At 36.3% G+C, this 18,697-nt stretch overlaps 1 long non-coding RNA gene across 1 annotated transcript; it reads left to right on the top strand.

Moving 5' to 3' along the window:
- The first annotated feature begins 460 nt into the window (after positions 1-460).
- LOC111192407 (uncharacterized) lies at positions 461-16,658 on the top strand. Its single transcript, XR_002649905.2, has 3 exons — positions 461-625; positions 10,521-10,600; positions 16,299-16,658. It is a non-coding gene; the product is annotated as an uncharacterized LOC111192407 (long non-coding RNA).
- The last annotated feature ends 2,039 nt before the right edge of the window (positions 16,659-18,697 follow it).

Here is an 18,697-nt window from a genome sequence, read left to right as displayed (position 1 = left end):
GTGGTGAATAATTGAGTGAAATTTCATTATTTTTCCTTTGCTACTGTGCTTGTATATGTCAGTACCCTTTTTGTGATCAACTTGGAACTTTTTCATTTGACAGTAGCAGAAGATCTGAGAGTCTTCTTTACTCATGTCATTTTCTGAGCTGCGACAATATCTTTCAAAATCTTTTGTGCCGTAGCATAGTGGTTTAAATTTCATACAAACACTTCATAAATATATATTTTCAAGATTTACTCAGTTTTTTCATTTAACATATAAACTATAATTTATATTTACTATTACAAATTATTGCAAATTAATGCATCTTTTTTGATCAATTTTTTAAAATTGTAAAAAAAAAAAAAAAAAGCAAAGTTCTGATAAAGGGGCCTACCTGAACTCTGTGATCCAAAACGTGGCAATTTTTACTAAATTTGCTGTAGCACCTCCAATGTTTGGTGTCAGGAATAATTTGCTTCTATAAGCTGTTATATGGCTCTCGTATTGGGATATCACAATAAGAAAACCTGCATAGAACTACCCTGGCACCACAGCCCCACCCACTAGTGGAAGAATTGGCAGTCTGCTGGTTGATTAGCCAGCAGACTTCCTCTGAGGGAAGTCAGCAGACGAGAGAGAGGTAATTTAAAATAATCATGAGTTTTGTGCTTCTCTTATAGTTAAGCATCAACTAGATTGTTTGTTTTGCTATTTAGCACTTGTGTAACGTAGGTAATTATTATAATGGTAAGAAACCAAGCTGCAGCACTTCAATTTATCTTCTTCACTATTTAAGGTGGAATGCACAAATCAAATAAACAACAGGTGAACACTTGAATGGAAGAAAAATTGCCAACGTAAGTTAGCGGTTTATTCTTCAGCTTGCAGCTTTTTGCCACCTTAAATGGTGCAGCAGTTTCATCCTGGCACCTAACTTATACCTAAAACGGTGTAACGGTGAAAACGTAAAATAATATGTCTTAAAAAGTTAAGGACTCAACCTATATCCAAGTGCTAAGCTGAGTTCTCCAACGTTTCAGTTCCACCTTAAATACTGCTGATATATTCACAAAATCCCTATAAAAGCGAAAGAAAGTTGGTTCAGAGTTTGTTGTGTATGTTTACTGTGTCTCTGCACCTCTGAATATCTTCTAGTGGCAGAGGTTCCTAGAATATTTTATACATTTATTAACAATTGAACCTCAATTCACTCAAAACCTCAGTAACATTCGCAGAGTTCTATATTAGCATGAAAAACAGAGCTGTACTGTGGAGGTACTCTAGATGGCGCCATTACCTCAATATTGTTTACATTGAGTGCCAAATTTTAATAAATATATAATATATTAATGTCATACAATAACTATTTTTGATTTTATAAAGATCATTATTTGTAGTACAGATGTGGAAGTATACAGAAGTGAAAGTATATGGCTCAAACCTTATGAGGATACAATCCAGATATTAGTCACACAAACTAACCAGGTGTAGCTGGGCTAGGAAGTGTAATAGGTCAGAAAAAATATAATCCCATCACTGTGCATACAGTGCCTGACCAAAAACAGGATAATGATGTGCAACATAAGGTACCTTAAAACAATTATGACCTGAATAGACACTAAATTAAACTTTTGGGATGACTCTTACAGTTTTCTGACAACTCCCAAAAGGGTTTGTAAGCCATACCAAAGGGTACACTATTTAGGTCTGACTCTGTAGGGGTTCCAAATGTTTGCACAGGCCACACAGATGCTTTTATTTTTGAATGTTAAAAAAGACAGAATAATAATTTTAGATTTTTAATTTTGTTTTTTTTTTTTATGATTGATTAACAATTGATTGTGTTTACTAATTCTCAGTTCAATAATGGCAGTGTGACATTTGACCAGGCGAGGACAAGCATATTCATAAGACTGTATTTTTAAAATAAGGATCTAAATTACCACATAGAGCTCTGGAAAGAAATATAAGACCATTTAAAATTTATAAAAGTTAAAACATCTGAAATATAATCAAGAGGAAGATGGATGATCACAAGCCATCAAACCAAGCTGAACTGCTTGAATTGTTGCACCAGGAGTGGCATAAAGTTATTCAAAATCAGTGTGTAAGACTGGTGGAGGAGAACATGCCAAGATACATGAAAACTGTGAATAAAACCAGGGTTATTCCAACAAATATTGATTTCTGAACTCTTAAAACTTTATGAATATCAACTTGTTTTCTTTGCATTATTTAAGGTCTGAAATCTCTGCATCTTTTTTATTATTTCAGCCATTTCTCATTTACTTTAAATAAATGCTTTAAATTACAATATTTTTATTTGAAATTTGGGAGAAATGTCTGAAATTTAATGTCTGAAATTTATAAAATCAGAAAAACTGATTCAGAAACTAAAGTGGTCTCTTAATTGTTTTCTGCAGGTCACATATAACACCATACTGGCCTGGTCTGTTACGAATACTTTCATTGGGACAGTCCAGCACAAAACAACAAACGAAAACACACCTGCACTGACTTATCAAAAGTGGGAGAGGGCAATGGTAATCCTGGCACACAGGAAGAACCATGATGTCAAAATAAACAAGTTTTTTTCTTGCCAGCACAAATCCCAAGTAATGAAGTACAAAATGGCCCATTGTAAAAGAAATCCATTTTCGGACCAAATTACAATGCCCCACAGGCATCAAAAAGACAAGGGTGGTGGGTGGAGAAAAAAAAGAAATAAAACTCCCCTCGTCCCAGAGAACATCACAAAAGCACTTTCCCGTTCTCTGGCTCGGGTCTTCAAGGATTGCCTGTGAGGCCCGGGCGAAAAAACTAAGGCCAGTAATTGGTGTTCGCGCAAAAAGCCTCGCCATCATCATTTTGTATTCTGCCCTCGTCCTCGAAATTCTTCCGTTCCTAAAAACTCAATTTCAGAGAAGTATGAGCTATTGATTTTTTTCTCTCCTTTTCCCTTCTGCCACATATATCGCCTTGTGTCTGTCGCGAACGCCCTAGCTCCCCACAAAGCTTGAGGTGTTCATTGGAGGAGCTCGGGGGGGGGATACTTGGCAGGGCTCACGACCAAAGCCACCAGAGTTTGACCCTGACATCGTTAGTTTTTCCTGGCCATCCTTCCTAATAGGCTTTTGAGGGGGGGCAGGGGATGTTACAGAATGGTGGATTTGACCTTTCATGTTTTAAAAGCTATTTTGTAACCATGTCTTTGAAAATGTTGCATTTAGGGTTATTTTTCTCATCTCTTTTAGTTTTAGTTTTAAAATGTCTGAAAAAGTCAATTTTAGTGAAGTATAACCTGGTAATGTTAGCAAACAACTTACTGTTACTAGTTAACTAGCTGTGTGTGTAACTCTTACTAGCAATTGATAACACCATTGTTCTGTAAGAAGGCTAATTCCATTGCAAAGCGGACAATCAGAGACCAGTCTCAAATTTTATTTTTTTACTGAATGATGACGTCTCTATATCATTCCTATGTTCCTGACATGCCCACTAACATGCAGCAATGGCCCAGAATCTGTAACAGACAGCTCCAGCATTAAATACTGCACAGAATTTAATTCTTTGGTCAGATTGTTATTGATTTGTTCATAGAAATTTAAACTGTCTTATTTACAGACTGCTTTTTTGATTCCTTTTGTTCCAAGTAAATTTCTGCAGTAACTTTGGGTGGGTCCATGATAAAATGGGTGGGCCCAGGGCTACATTAATCCCAACCACAGAAACACCACTGATTAGAAAGTTGCTTAAATGATTTCTGTACTTGATCCATCAAAATACATCAAAGCTACAATGCAATTTAAAATAGTGGCAGAATTTTGGACAGAGGAACATCTCAAGCTATTTGAAGATCTTCCATCACTGTATGACAGCAGCGATAAACCTTGTAGTAATAACATCGCAGGAGCCTGTGCCCTCAGGGAGATTGTTGCTATAATTGCAAAGTTAATATGAAGCTCTCCTGGTGAAAAGCTGTCGTGGAAATTAATTTTTTGTGTGGTGTCAACATCTGAACCAATCAATACAAGTCAGATGGAGCAATATGAGAGAAGTTTAGCAAAAGCGCAGTCTGATGATGCGCACTAAACATAGAAATCAGCATAAACATTTTCAGCTGATAAAACAGACTGGTCAGCTTAAACTGGTTTGTTGACCATCTTAACTTTTTTTTTTTTTTTTTGGTTTAGTTAGCGTACAATTATGATCAACCTGACCAAGCTTGTCAACCAGTATGAACAAGCTTGACGTTCAGCATGACCAAAAGCAAGATTCAGTGTGATCACTCTGGTCCACCAGTGTGAGCAGCTTGACCAAACTCATCTAGCAGGCTTACCAAATTAGCCGGTCAGTAGGACGAGATTGGCAGGTAGCTTGGTCAAGCTGGTCAGGCTGCATCAACTAATATGATAATTTTTTTTTAATTCGTAAATTAGTCAGCGATTATTTGGGCCATGCCCTCCATCACTTTAAAATGAAAGAAACGGCTGAACATATGATATAAATTCCCCTCAAATGTCCAGAATATGTTTAAATATGTAAATTAACAATATGTAGTGAGTAAATGTGTAATCTGTTGTGTTTGGGCACTTTTGGAGACACAGACTAAGTTGAGTGTAAACTGTGTGAGTGAGTCCATTACCCTTCTCCTATAATGTTTCCGTCCCCAGCACTTTGTGTATTGCAGTGCTGTTACAACTATTAGTCAACACTGAAATTTGGAATCAATTTTTATTGATTATATTGATTATATTGACTAATTGTTGCAGCCCTACAAGCTAGTCGTGCCTATATAACAGTGCAGAAAGTCTCCATTGAAAACATATGGAACACTTTTCAGCCAGCATAGTTAGTATCAGGCTAAAACCTTGTAACAATAAAACATTCTTAACTTATATCAGAAGTCAGCGTAAAAAAGATGTTGGGGAGCCTTTCTATTGATACATTTATTATTAAATTTGGACATAATGTAAAGAATAACTACCTGATTCAAGTTATGATTTAAGATATGTTTATACCTGTATTACCAACTTTCTAACTACTTAAACTATCAAAATCTAGCTCAGACCATCTGAAACTAGCTATTTGGTCATGGCCTGGTCAGGGTTTGAGCTGGAGTCAAAGGCACAAGGAACATTTTACTAGTAGAAAAAAAAAAAGATTTATTTTCATACCACACATTCTGAAAACTTACATCTCTCTCACCATCTGTAAAAAGCTGAAAAAGATCAAACGTGGATGGCTTTTTTTTTTCGCATTATAGAAAAACACAACCTAAACTCATTCTCAATGGACCACCTCAAGAGGATAAAGCTGAAGGTTTTACTACAGCCCTCTGTTCCTAAAAGAGCAGTGTTACAAGACAGCCCAAGAATTTAATGGAGATATAAGAATCCAGGAACAAACAAGAATAATAAAACAAATATATAGTTTATTTTATATTGTCATCTTCATAAAATTGTCTATAATTACTGCTTCTTCCCATTTGCTTGTTGATACAAGACAAACATGTGTCATGCTCTTAGGAGGTCTATATTTTATGCTTGAGTCACATTCACAGATGACAGATGATATGAGCTGATGACACCCAAAGTGCTTTTCAATTTCTCAGTTTAGTCAGATAACTTAAACCCAGAATCAAAACTACTGTATCCAATAGGAGACAAACTGAGGAGCATTCCTATTGGACCTTCTTCAACATTGTACTTTGTTTTTCTGTCTATCTTAAAACCCCTGCTTTCTAAACACCCTGCATTTCTACAGTAAACGTACAAGATAAGCAGTCTGCAGTGCTCAGGTTTGAAAAACTCCACAGTGTCCTTGGTTACTTTTTTCCTTCTGCTCGGCTCACTCCAGCTTCTGCTCCTCCCTTTTACTGCCCACACACCTGTCCCTACTCCATAATGATCATGCACACCTGTTCCTGGTTCTGAGACTCATTAGGATTGCTATGTGTGTTGGCCTCTGTTCATCAGTGAAGGCTTGCTCGAAGGACAGCAGCTTGTCTTGTATTTTACAAGTTCTTATGCCAAACCGTACCCTACAGAACTTTAAAAAGAGTCTAGAAATTGTTTAACATTTCAGTTTGTCATCAATATGTAAAGACTAAGACGCTAGAACTGCAAATATATATATTTTTGAAATTATTTCCTAATATGCTTCTGGTGGACATTCATGAGAAACTGTTAAAGCATTTTTGTCCACAGCTGCACTGGTGTTATAAAGCACCTCTTACAGGTGCTGTGTTAAATGTGGCTCGCTTATTTCTGCTATAGTGGTCTGCTTTCATGCATGTACAGACCAAGAAATCTGAAATCACACCAGTTGAGAGCATACATACAAGATATTTATTTGCAGAAAATGAGAAATGGCTGAAATAACAAAAAAAGATGCAGAGCTTTTAAAAGTTCAGAAATCAATATTAACCCTGTTTTTCATACATCTTGGCATGTTCAGAGGTTTTTAATTTAGTAAAATCAAAGAAACTCATCATTTTTAATTGGTTGCTTTTCCCTTTATAATAACACTTACAGTTGAATGGGGCAGCTCTGGCACTCTAGCAGAAAAGGCAGAAAATTGACTAGAATGGCAGACAGACTTGCTGGAAAAATGACATCCTGTAACAGTCTATCAGCATCACAGTCTTTATTATTCAGTAATTCTGTCTCTATTTATTTTATTTTTTGTTGTTTTTTTCCCCAGTCTCTTCATCCTCTATTCTGTTTTTCTGGATATTATAGGCGCCAATTTCTTTTTCTAGGCCTCTGTAATCCTTCACTGTGCTCATGGCATGATCCTCAAATCCCCTTTTCTTTTTTCTCCCTTCTTTCCTTTACTAACACAGTAATCTCACAACAGCCCACTGTTCTGATGCTTTCTTGTTGTCTGATGAACTGGGCAACAGTGGGATCTTTCTGTTTATCCTCCTTTTGATTTCTTTTCCTAGGTGAGAAGTATTTCCTGATTTATGTGATTGCACACTGACAACTGTGGTCAGTTGTGGTTCTCCTGGTTGATTCAGCAACACAGTTAACATTTTGGCTAACTGTGATGTGTGTATCCTCAGTGATTTCATCATCAGATTTTACAACACCATACATACACATCACCGGAGTTTGGATTACCAGAGATTTACAACACCAGAGTTTGGATTACCAGAGATTTTCATCACCAGAGTTTGGATTACCAGAAATATTTTCTGCGTTGTAGACGTTTAAATAATAGTCATTCAAACTGTGAAGAAAAACAAGTTGAACTATTTAGTAAACCAAGTGTTAATCCACAATACATTTTATATTTTAGATCAAAGTAGCACCTCTTGCTTAAATGACAGCTTTGCATATCTTGGTTGGATTTTCTCAGTCATGAGGTAGAGTCACCTGGAATGGCATTCAGTTAACAGCTGTGCTGAGCTTATCAAGAGTTAATTACTCTTGCCCTCTTAATTTGTTTGAGAGCATCAGTTGTAAAGTTGTGAAGAGTCGTAAACTAAATCACTAGTTTAGATGAGCAGTGTTTGCAATAAGTGTTCGTAATCAGCATGTTTAAAAATCAAGTCTATTTAATCGCACATTTTTAGGCTGTCAATGTTTTTTGTTACATTTTATTCCAGCAATAGTTAGAGGACAGCCAGAATCTAACAAATAAAGAGGCTCAGCAGTCTTAAATTGCACCATTTTTTCATCTCCTTCTCTCTTCCGGAGAGCGAAGGAATGGCCCCAACAAAGACTGATGGTTTAGAGTATGGCAATAAAGAAATGCAGGGAGAAAGATAGATCTGTAAATTCCTCATTTTTTCCAATCATTTTTTCCACAGCTGCCTGCTGTGATGACACATCTTTCTCTTATTCTCTCTCCGTTCTTTCCTTTTCTGTCATTCCCATCCTTCACTTGAATTTGTCTGCTTTTTTTCCTGTCTCCCCTGTTCTGTCCTTCGTTTTGTTTTGTTGCCATAGTTTGATTGTGTCTTTGCTCCACTTGCTCTGTCAATCTTTTTCTGTTTTGAGTGTTCTTTTTTGTCCATCTAGTTTGTTCCATCTATTCTTTTTTTCTGTTTCATATCAACAATAGACTGCTTTACATTTATTATAATGAACAGATTTAAAGGGGCTCTATAATAGAAAACTGTCTTTTTCTGGGTATGACTGAATATTGAGAATACTGTACTTGGAAGTGATTATCACTGGAACCTCAAACAAGGTTGTTCCTCCTTTAAACAAAGAACAGGGTTATAGAATAGGCCAATTAAAAAAAAAACCCAAACTGTTGCATTTGTTATATATTTAAAGCTGTATATTTTTTCAAAATGCCATGAAAAGAAAAAAATAATGTTGATTATGAAGTAAAGTAACAGGGTGATTAACGGGCTAGCATCTTTCACCCCAGCCAGTCACACACTATTTATACACCAAACCACAACCTAAAATACTCATTATTTGACATATGTGCATTGTTTGTTTATTTACACATTGATATATATATATATATATATATATATATATATATATATATATATATATATATATATATATATATATATATATAACCTACACATATGTGCCAGAAATGAAAATGGTTCTTTCATTCTTTTAATTGATTGGTTCTTGAAGGAATTGAAGGAACTTGAACCAGATAATGAAGTTGACTAGATTGGTCCAGTTGTGGGGATAAGCTACAAAACAACAGCCGCAAACCAGTATTTCTCCTCCACCAAACATCACTGTTGCATTTCTATTGTCCTGTTCACAAGCACAGCGCATACACTTTTAACTATACTCAATATTTTTAATAGAGTAAATCTAATTTACTGTAACTTATTAAAGAAGGTGCTGAACTCTGATTTTGCTGATTTTTCTAATCAGCAGAGGTATGTTACAGAGGTCAATGTGCATTTTAGTAATATGCCTTAAACATTTAAAAGGTGAGAGGTGTATATTTCAAAATTATTATAAAATAAATAAAAAATGAGTCTGTTGCATTTTTTTTTAATCAAAGGGTTGTACATAAGTTGTTCATCCTCTACGCATATTTACTGTGATCTTCGGTAAAACATAATTGATGTGGATGGATCAGAGTGGAGGGGCTTGTTTACCACTGTGGCCTCAAACAAGATGTTCAGATGTGTTCATTGATTCAATGGGTGCAACACAAACTCGAAAGCATGATTAATCTGTGCCTGTGCTGTACATATGAAGAGGTGATCCTTTGATGAAATTCTGCCCCGTTTTTTCTTCAAACAAAATTTTTTGTTTTGAAATAAAAATCATTGATTTTTGAAACGTCTAATCCTGGTCTGGTCTCCTCACTTCCCTTCTGTTCCCTTTTTGTTGCAGGCATTTTAGAAATGAGTCAACCTTTTGTTGTAACACTGATTTTATCAATTTTCCCATTTAATGGTAAAATAGTCTGGTTGAAAGAATGCAGGACCATTTCATACTCTTTTAAGAAGCAAAAACACAAGCCAAACTTGCCTGAATAAGTTCATAATAGTTCATATTTAGGAGCTAATAAAAATATATACTGGCAACCCTTGTATTCTTTCTTTGTGTGTTAAGGTAGCCCATTGTTGACGAGACCACACACATTATGTAAATACATTATGATGCCATAAACCAATAGTTATATTAACATTGCTATGTTTGGTAATATAATTTCACCATATTTACAAATTTCAATTTAAAGATACTATGCTACTTAAAAGTCAGTACAACTCAACTAAATAAAGTAAATAAAACTATATTTTTAGTACACTACAATGGTAGCCATTATGTTAACAAGAAGGGTACACATCAAATTTTACAGTGTACTCTAGCTTACTAATGTGAACAACATAAACATACGATTTCTGTACAACACCATTCTGGAGTCAGCTAAATCTTTTTGAAGGTCTTTTGCAGACAAACAGATGTTTTGATTTGTTGTTCTAGTAATCCTGGCAAGCACTGCTTGTGTTTTTTGGTTGTTAAACAGTCAGTCTTGGTCAATATCAGACCACTGATGTGCATGTAAATGGATGGAGTGTTTACTTTGGGAGCCTTTTTTGACTTTCTTTTCCAGAGAATAACAGAATTTGAGAGAGTGAAGTGGCTGATTTGTACTACATAAAGTAGTCATATCTATACGTATATTTCTATTATTTAAAACTCATGGACCAGCTGTGATGGATCCTATTTCCCTTAAATGTCTTAAATCCATCTCACAAAGGTTTTTTTAAACTACTACTGTTCCTATGTAAATTGACTTACTGATTTAACTTAATGGCAAACTAAATTCAGACCATACTGTAGAAATGTGAAAGTGGGCATTTAATGAAAACTGGTGCAATAACCCAAATGTTACACTGGACCCTGTGTTCAGTGTGTAACAGTTCCATGTGCAAACTTTGAGTTAATATAGGGAAATATTGGTTTGTCAGTGAACACAGGAATCACAACCTTACTATGAAGTCCGTAAACATAATTTTGTTTAAGTGAAAATTGTTAATTGCTAATTTTGCTTAGTGTTAAAAAGTCCTTTTCTCTGTTTTTTTCCAGATGGACTTTTCCAGATGGAGTAATGATCTTAAAGATTCTATTGTCCTCAAGCAAGAAGGCTCCAGAAAAATCCCCCTACAGTTGGTATTTTTCTCACTATTGTTAAACAATTGCACCTTTTAGAACAGATGACCAGATGACCTTTGACCTCCGTTGTGTTCTCTCTCTTTCCTTATTATTGGTTACTCTTCTCTAAACTGTGACTTGGTTACCTATACCAAATGGTTGCTTTGTATTTCAAAGTTGTGCATGAAAAAGCTGGGTCCTAAATTTAATTTCCTCATACCTGAAGGTACTATATACCACGACTGTAATTCACGCCTTTACTGTGATTTCCAGTAAAGTATCTACTGAGAGTAAAGCTGCTCTGTAAGGACTGAGGTGTGAACAGTAGTGGAAGGTTAGAGGCCAGTGATGTTGGAAATGATGTACCTGCAGAAGAGCTGTGTTCACATGGATAAAGAGAAAATGGGCAATGCCATAAATATATACATCAGACGGACCATCCCAGCCATCAGGCAGGAGGAAGAATCCAACTATTACAATGCTAACCTACTCTCACACACAGCTGGTGTGTATTGCCATTCGCTCGCACTGTCAATGTGACTCCGCTGCGAGACGCAATCATCAGGAACGAGGAATGCAGCAGAATTTATGACCCTGCCTTCTCACTCAAATTGGATTTATGGATGGAGGAATAAAGGCCACATTTCAGCAGAGCACAAGAGAAAGACAGTGTGTGTGTGTATGTGTGTGTTTGTGTGTGTGTGAGAGAGAAAGAGAAACAGAATGTGCATGTTCCAAGTCATTTACAGGTCTGCAGGAGTGTGTGTTTGTGTGTATTAGGGTGTATTTAGCTTTTGATGGCTGTGAAATGTCCCCTCAATTTTTTTTAAGTGTTGAACTAATAGCTTAGTGTTGGATTAAGTAACTCGTTTGAGGCCGGGTGCTTCACATGTAACAGTAGTGTAATTAGGATTTGTAAAGTATCCCTGGACACATTTCAAAATACAAGTACAAATTCATCTGTTTTCTGACCTATGCAGGATTAACAGGGTTATAGGTTACTGATTTACTGACTTCATTAAAAAAGGCTAAAGTGATATATACTGGATTGGTTTGCTGATGATTTATCTTATCATAATTGTGATGAGTAATGATAATATAACACTGTTAGCCATCAGCTAGCTCGATGTGTGCAGCTTTTCTCTCTCTCTCTCTCTCTCTCTCTCTCTCTCTCACACACACACACTTTTAGAAAAAAACAAAATATCAGTAGTTTTTTGTAAGATGTAACCCTTGTTAGTAATCTAGTCATTTTAAAAGTAGAACTAATCTAATTAATTATTCTACTATTTTTCACTGGAACTATAATGGATTATGATGAACGTTTTGTGTATTCTGAAGTAATGTGTTACATGTAACTTGTTTCAACTCAACTCTAGACATATGTCACGTATAATTAAGCTACATACTGAAATTAGTTATAAAACTAGTCAGTACAACTAGTTAGTACACAGAGTAAAATGTACTTATATTTATAGAACAAAACTATAATATGGTGTAACTGTGTAAAGCTATCTTTGCCTGTGTTTATCTGCGTTTCTTTCTTTGGATTTCAGATCCAGCCTACAACTGTGAATTAACTTTTTCTCTGAACAGTGGCATGACCCTGAAGCAATGAACAGTTGGTGAAGGAAGCTATTGACCTTGGCGTAATGAAAGCCTCTCGCTGTCAGTGCTCTTTCCACAGCTTTGCTCTCATGTAGCTGTGCCCCCAATAATATTGGCTCTGGCCCAATAAAGTTTCTTATCCATAAAATTAATTTAGAATCCCTCCTTATAGTGGTGATGCCGTCCCACAAGCTGAATGAATTCAGGCCAATTATTAAAGAAGTTCACTCTCTCCAACCAACTCCGACAAGGATTCTGTGCCAGAGACAAACAGAATCTCCATTTCACTAACAGATGTTCAAACCCAAGAGCAGATTCAATAAAAATCACAATTTCATCTTGGGGGTGGAAGAACGGTCTGTTAAACCAGTCAGATTTGCATTTACCTGGGGGTGGGACATAAGTTAAGCTAAGTTAAACCCAGTGGCAGAACCAATTAAAATTTCGGTTTTATTTAGAAGTGGGTCAACAGTTATTAAATCTTGATTTAATTTGGGGATAGTATAAAGTACTAGACACTTGAGTAAAAGTACAATTGCTCTATCAAAAAAGGGACTTAGTAGCAGGAGTAGTTGAAACACCACAATTTAATTAAATATGAACATTGCAATTTAAAAGGAACATTTTAGAGACACGCACAGATTTGTTAAAATATTTTTTATTGATTGGTTGATAAACTGTTTTGTGGCTTGGGGTTAACGACTAAAGTAAAAAGTAAAAGTAAAAACTTGTAGGAAAAGAAAATTGTTATTAAAAATTAATATATTACTTATTGTTTAATTATTTTGTGTTGTCTCAATTCTGTGGAATTATTACTGTGTGTTTTGTTTTGTTTGGTAATTTACAAACAGTAAATAAATGTAATAAATGTTTGATAGTGGAAATTAGCTTACAGTTTTTGTGGTGTGTAACATATTTAGTTAAAGTAGAACTACAGTATTGTGCTATGTAGATATAAGGTTCAGAGTATAAGGCAGAACTGAACCAGTGTGGTCTTTTAATGAGATCAGCTTGAAAATATGTAGTGAAGTAAAAGTGGAAGTAGGTGAAAAGCTTCTTCCTCAAACCCATGGGTGGATGCAATAAAAATCTCCATTTCATGCATGGTGTGGGACAACAGACAGACAAACACTTCCACGTCATCTTCACTCTCTTTCTGTTTTTTTTTTCTTATCTTTACATTCGTTTCTGCACTCCCTTCTCCTAACCTCTCACTTCTAGGAAAACACTGATGTGCCTCAGGCTTCCGTCCTCACCCCAGCCCTAATGCTTCCCCACATTCACAGACACGCCTCTGGAAAAATCACATCCCAACTCTGATCTCCTTCCAGCTGAGCAGCAAAATCACAAGGAAGAAAGTAGCTGTAGAACATGTTTCCCAAAAGCATATTAGCATTAAGAATATCCTAACATGGAAAGTGTGTGTTCAGTGTGAAGATCACTCGACCATCTAAAAATCATCTGTGTGCTAAGTACCTTTTGGGAAACACACCCCTGGGTGGTAATACATATATAATAATAACATAAATACTTTGGTGGAACACATACAGGTTGAAAGATGTTAAACATACTTGAACACTTACAGGATGTTAGCCATAGAACTAATGGAAAGATGTAAAACATAATGAAGTTTTTTCATAATGATAGAGCATATATGTGTAGAACCCATAGAGTAGAAGATGACAGAACACCTGAAAGGTGGTGCAAGATTGAAAATGCAGAATCTAGCGGAACACCATGTTCAACATGTGAAACTCATATATTATATAGATTTTTACACAAATTATTACACACATAGTGATCTATTTTAAGCATTTATTTATTTTATTGTTGATATTAAAATATTATATAAGACTCATTGGTACTGTCCTGCTGAAAAATGAAATCAGCATCTCCATAAAAGTTGTCAGCAGAGGCAAGCATGAATTTCTGTAAAATTTTCCGGGAAAACACTGCAACAACAACAACAAAAGAAATAAATACAGAAAATAGATCACTCTGTGTGTGAAACATATGTAATGTATGAGTATTTTAACTGAATTATTAAAATAATGTAACTTTTCAATAATATTTTTTTTTAGATGCACTAGTATATAGGATGGTAGATGTACAACATAGTGGAATACAAGTTGGTAGATATAGGACATGTTGGACTAATACAGGATGGGATGTGAGAAATTGTGAATGGAAAAAAGTGAATTTTAAATTACAGCTTTAGGGGATATTCATGTTTGATTACAGTTGCTGAGATGAATGACCTGGTTCAGAGATGATTTGTTAGTTTTGACAGCGCAGTATCTCACTACAGTATCTAACAACTTCACAAGTCGATAAAAAACCCATAAAGGAAGTAATACAAGTGTGTGTGTAATTAGTGTAGGTACGTGTGAGTGTGTGTGGGTGGATGTTTGTGTGTGTGGGCAGGTTTGATGAGATCTGACTGCCCTGATCCCCAATAGATTTGCAGCTGTTGTTTATTTACTGTTCATTTTTAGCTTTAATTGCCATTGTGGTGACTATCGATTTTTAGTCCTCTCAGCTATTGATCAGCTGCCTTCAATAGGGCTAGGGACAATCTATTCTCCAAGTGTGTGTGTGTGTGTGTGTGTGTGTGTGTGTGTGTTTGTGTGTGTGTGTTTGTGTGTGAGTGAGTGAGTGAGTGAGTGAGTGAGTGAGTGAGTGAAGAGAATAGATCAAAGGTACGTATTGGTGAAATGAATCGATCAAAAGCAATGAGGGTCCCCTTGGCCCAGATGGATGAGTTAATGATATGTAGGAATGGTAAGGGTAGTGGGAATGAGGTGATTTGGTTGGTATTCTGAAGCTTAGACATGCTATACACTCTAAAAAACAGAGGTACGATATGAGTACTTTTTTGTACTCAAAGGTACATTCTTTATAATTGTACCCTCAAAGGTACAATATTGGTCTTTACAGGGACAGATTTGTTCCCTCTGAAGTACAAAGTCATTTCTAACAGCAATAAGTACAGATTTGTACCATTTAACCAGCCAAAAGGTACATTCAGTATTCTGCATCACTGTACTAATGAACAGTATATATTTAAATTGCACATTTTTTATTTGAAAGCCAGACAATTTTGTATCATCAAGTTTTTGAGCCATTTTTAGTTGATGACAATGTTTATAATCTTTATAATCTATACTGGCACAAAAACCATGGGTACAAAAAAGTACTTTCACTGAAAGGTACTTTTTTGAACCTTAATATAAGGTACAGCCCCAGCGACAAGCTTTGTACTCTTTTAAGTACAAATCTGTACTTATATTTCTTAGAGTGTACTATGTGGCAAACAATAGAGCACAAAAATAAAGAACTTTATGTGTGATTGATGATATATGTAAGCAATAAGTATACAATTAAAACGTAGGTGTAGTACTCTGTTGTGCTGCCTTTAAACTTGACAAAAGATGAGATATGGCAGAATGTGGAGGCATACAGGTTCTGTATGGCATCCTGTGGCACATTTTCCCACAGATGTTGCAGCTGGACCTGTAGATCCTGGACAGACTACAGTCACCAGAGTATTGATTTCACCTGTTACAGCCATATATATTTGATTCAAGACACACAGGGTCGAGTATTTGTTCTGGTTTTGTCCATTCACTTACAAAGCGTGTTTCTTGCCTGTGTTTCTGTTTATCTGTGTATGACCCATTCTAATATCTCTACTACGATTTTTGCCTTTTTGTTCTCCTGATGGGACAAATATCTCAATTAAAGATGTAAGAGAGATCACCAATAAATCTTCTGTAACATCAAAGACTTTCAAACTACTACAGTATACAGTACAGCTTCTCAGGCCAAACAAATGGTCTTAGCACAGTCATTGGGACGTTTTCATCAACTTCTTAAAACCAATATTTTTTTTTTGTTAAAGCTTTGTTCAGTTAAAGCATAAAATGCAGTTTAGAACACATAGACTTGATGTTGATCTTTTGTTACCACTTTTCTTGTAAAACAAATTTGTGATTTCTGTTAAGGAGGAATTTTTTGAATGAGACTTAATGTTGGGACTAGAGTAGAAAATGCAGAGCTGATGATGATATTTTTTGTTGTCTCCTTACACTGTTTCTCTGCCAGATGATAGACAGCAAGAGTCCTGCAGTATTGCCAGTTTTAGTCCAATGACTGGCCGGGTGTTCCTGATTGGTGACAGGATTGCAAGCTGGTGCGTCGTTCGCCGCTGGGTTCCAGTTAGGAGCTGCCTGCTGTTGTCCCCTTGAGCAAAGCACTTAGCCTCTGCTGCCCCAGATGGTGCTGTATAACTTCCAGTTGGGCAATGTTAGGCAGCATAATGACAACTTTGCATTGTAAAAAGGATCAGTAAAGTATCTTAACCTTTAATGATTTTGATGATAGTGTGTGTTTGTGTATTATGTTACAACATTTTGAAAGATTCTGAAGCTGGTCAATACATTATTAAACAGACCTCTCTCTTGCTCTCTGACATTCTTTCTGTCTCTTTTTGCATCTCTCATTATACCTCAAACATCTGCCTTCCCTTCCCTCCCTCTCCCCGAGCTCTGGAGACAGAATTCTCAGCCCTTTTTGCTGACGCTCCTCATTTCCGTTCATTAGTCGCTACCTTCTCTCAGTGAACCCAGCAGGCATTATCCACATCAGACTCTGCCATATGCTACGGCATCTGGCAACACACTCCTCTCATCTCGCTCTCATCTCGTCTCATTCTCCAGATCTGTGTGATACTGAAGTCTAGGACAGGGGCAAGAGAGGTAACAGTAGTGACCTGTGTTCTGGTTCTTCTCTACTTACTTGTCCTGTTTACTGTTTACAACAAGTACTTGACTTTACAGCATGACTTGGCCACTGTTTTTGACTGATGAGTTACTGCTACAGGCACAGCGCCAAATGAAAATGAATTCATTAACGAGGGTAACAAATTGGCAGCCATGTTGCTCTGCTAATTAACAAACAAAATCACACAGTGCAACACTCGAAGACAGCCTGGAAGCTTGTACTCAAACTTCAGTTAAGTTTAGACATGTTTGTAAAGTGTGTCTTTCAAAAGATGTTCTCTAAAAACAGCTTTTCAGAAATGCAGATAGCACTCCCTAAATGAATGATGATGAGAAAGATGGGACTTTGTTGGACAACATGGTGATAAAACAGAGAACAGAGTGAGGCAGACAAGATGGTCATGTTAGAAATATTGTGGCTCACAAACAGAAAAGTAAATATCGAACATGGTGAAAAATACAGGATGGTACATGTAGCATTCAATGATATGTGCAGAACATGGTGATCACATACATGATGTGGTAAATACATAATTTGGTGGAACACACACAGAATGTTACCAGTTTAACAACATGAAAAAGAAGGGACATGCACAGGATGGTATGCATAGAACATGATGGTACATAAACAGAATGTTAGCTGTATAACATCATTGAAAATACAGAACAGTAGATGTTGCACCCATAAAATTTAACCAAGAGGGATCAAACTGATAACATGTTTTGCATAGAGAAAAGGAAAAGATTGATTGGCAAAATATGTGATCAGCTAATGTTTCTCAAATTAGTCAATCCTGCAAGCTGATCATATTCAGGAGTTTAGGATTACAGCAGCTCTTAGTGTGGCTCACTGTTAAGATATGTTGAGATATCTTGCATTTTGTGTTACATTATATATGCATTATATGTCGGCACACTTACTGTACAACATGGAAGACGTAGAACATGATGTAATACATATGGAATGGTGGATGTACCACATAGTACCACATGCATGTGTGTTCAAAATGGTCACTCAGGTCCAGAGAACCAGAAGGACCTGTACAGGAACCACAACAGAAGAGTTCTTTAATGAAGATAAATCACACCAGTTGCATGTGATGTCTCTCTTATTTCACTCTAGATGCTCTGACATCTGCACTATAAAGGAGAGATAGCTTTCTGTGCAAAGACAAATGCTTAAAAATGGTCTTTCTGGAGCTTAATGATTGACGGGTCATAATATACACACTGAGAGTAAATGTTCACTAATGTGAAGTTTACTGGCTGCATTAGATGCTCTTAGAGTGAATGCAAACAGCCTGTGCCCGTTAAACAGCTCACTGCTACTCAGAGGACTTGTAGTGGACCTCATAAAATAGGCAGTCAGTGGAAGCACAAGCTTTTCTAATAAAGTGGACAGGGAGTGGATTGAGAGATTTGTATGTGTGTGTGTGTGTGTGCTTACTTATATTTGGTCAGTTGCTCTGCCAATAAGCCCTAATTTGGTGGGTCTGTGATGCTATTCCATAGGGTGCTTCAGCTTATTCTTATTCTGCATGTGCTCAAGTCTGTGATTGGTCTCTGCTATTGATTGCACACAGTAGAACCTGCATCATCTCTTGACCTGTCTGCTATCGACCACAGTCAATATTTTTATAATGATAATATATTTGCTTGTCAACAGTGTCTCCTTAGTCCTTGAGGTTTTTGAATTAGTATACTTCTAAAATGATCAAATGC

This window comes from Astyanax mexicanus, chromosome 15, assembly GCF_023375975.1.
Source record: "Astyanax mexicanus isolate ESR-SI-001 chromosome 15, AstMex3_surface, whole genome shotgun sequence".
In the NCBI taxonomy this organism is placed as follows: Eukaryota; Metazoa; Chordata; class Actinopteri; order Characiformes; family Acestrorhamphidae; genus Astyanax; species Astyanax mexicanus.
The sequence above is the reverse complement of the archived record's forward strand: the minus strand, read 5'-3'. Positions and strand labels throughout refer to the sequence as shown.